General features: G+C 43.6%; 1 protein-coding gene and 1 pseudogene across 1 annotated transcript in view; both read left to right on the forward strand.

The window, feature by feature from the left end:
- PDPK1 (3-phosphoinositide dependent protein kinase 1) overlaps positions 1 to 2,119 on the forward strand; it is a 90,265-nt gene that overhangs the window by 22,861 nt on the left and 65,285 nt on the right. The gene's annotated exons all lie outside the window — the stretch shown is intronic.
- LOC100961541 lies at positions 400 to 1,655 on the forward strand (annotated as a pseudogene).

Raw genomic sequence — 2,119 nt, forward strand, 5'->3', positions numbered from 1 at the left:
TCTCTCACCCTAATACAATCTCACATAACCATTTTGGAGGAGGGCCTTCATTTGGGCCCACTCCCCTGGGTGGACCCAAGAGCCCTGGGAAATTGAAGACTTGGTTCATAGTCCTCAGCTTGGAGCTGTCCTGGATGCAGGTTGGGGCTTTTCCTACACTCACTTGCTTTGGCTTCCTAAAACCTGGGCAAGTTGGGGGCCCTGCCTCTCCCTAGCTTTTTGTGACGCGACCGCGATGCCCTGGGTGTTTTGAATGGGGGTGGGGTGGCGGGGTGAGGGGGTAGGGGATGGGGGTGAGTGGGAGAGTGGGGAGGACCGACAGACCTCTGGGAGCTCCATAGCGTTGAGTGTGTGACTGGCTGTTTTCCTCAAAGTCCTCAAGGTCCCCCAAGGCCCAGCATGGGACTGCTGGAGCTATGCGAGGAAGTGTTCGGCACAGCCGACCTTTACCGGGTGCTAGGCATGCGACGCTGGACAGGCTACCACAAAGTGTCCTTGCAGGTGCACCCAGACCGGGTGGGTGAGACCAACAAGGAGGACGCTACCCACCGCTTCCAGATCCTGGGAAAAGTCTATTCTGTTTTAAGTGATAAGGAACAGAGAGCAGTGTACGATGAACAGGGAACAGTGGACTAGGACTCCGCTATGCTCACTCAAGACCGAGATTGGGAGGCCTATTGGAGGTTACTCTTTAAAAAGATCTCTCTAGAGGACATTCAAGCTTTTGAAAAGACATACAAAGGTTCTGAAGAAGAGCTGGCTGATATTAAACAGGCTTATCTGGATTTCAAGGGTGACATGGATCAGATCATGGAGTCTGTGCTTTGTGTGCAGTACACAGAGGAACCCAGGGTAAGGAATATTATTCAGCAAACGATTGACACTGGAGAGGTTCCATCCTATAATGCCTTTGTCAGAGAATTGAAACAAAGATGAATGCAAGGAAAAGGAGGGCTCAGGAAGAAGCTAGAGAAGCAGAAATAACTAGGAAGGAATTCGGGCTTCATAAAGGAGTGGATAACTTGAAAGCAGTCATTGAGAGCAGACAAAAGGATTTGCAAAAAGAAATGGACAATTTTCTGGCTCGGATGGAAGCAAAGTACTACATATCTTCCAAAGGAGGAGGGAAAAAAGCATCTCTCAAGAAAGAAAAGAAATAATGGAATTTTTCTTTTCGAAGATCGTAGGTATTAATTGGTGCCATTGTAGGCAAGGTGCAGGCAAAAGTCAACCCAATCTTTGAGAGGTGTTTTTCCAGCCTAAATTATTCAGATTGACTAAACCAAGAAGAGTGTCTGAACGTGATTTTATTATTTCCTGGAAATCACCTGATATTGTGTGAAATCTTGTGTGAATCTGTTGGTGATGGGTGGGAGGGCAGTTTAATTCTTGACAGCACTTGCTTCTTTGGATTGTCTGTATGTGAAGCTCTATCTAGAAGGGGGGTCTCTCCATATTGTTTTTTTGTGATGTACATATTTCGTGGAATTGAAATTCTGCCTAGGTAGGACACTTCCGTAACACTGAACAGCCATCTTTCAAATAACTGCCAATTTACATTTGGTCTTAATGATCCAGAATAGATTGTTTTATTCAGACAGGTTCTGTACTCTTGAAGTATAGGAAAAACAGGTGTTCAGATTACTTCAAGCATTTTTCTAAGACTTATATATGATTAAATGAGCAAAATGATTAAGTGTGGGGCTTTCTAAATGATCCCAGTGATAATTTAAAATGTGAATCACTTCTATGGCCATATCATCCTGAATGTGCCTGATCTTGTCTAAAATATGATCTAGAAAAAGATGTGTTCTTTAGGTTACCAAAGAGGGAAAAGAATAGTCCTTAGTATTAGAATAGCCCAGTTTAAGTAGCATAAAGAGATATGTTCTAGTTTTGCCTCTCTCTAATTGCTGAGTGTCCTCAGGTCACTGAGCTTGCCTGAATTTGTTTCCTCATTTATGAGTGAGATCCAGACTTACCAGAATGTTTACATTAAATATGTCCAGTTTTTTTTGTAAAAGAAAAAATTTGCATTCACTTTAGTAAATGCATACACACAAAGGAGGGGGGAATTAGGCTAAACAGCTTCTTACAGGCTCCCTTCTGACTTTAATTT

This window comes from Otolemur garnettii, unplaced genomic scaffold (assembly GCF_000181295.1).
Source record: "Otolemur garnettii isolate 467f Iridium unplaced genomic scaffold, OtoGar3 scaffold00044, whole genome shotgun sequence".
NCBI lineage: Eukaryota > Metazoa > Chordata > Mammalia > Primates > Galagidae > Otolemur > Otolemur garnettii.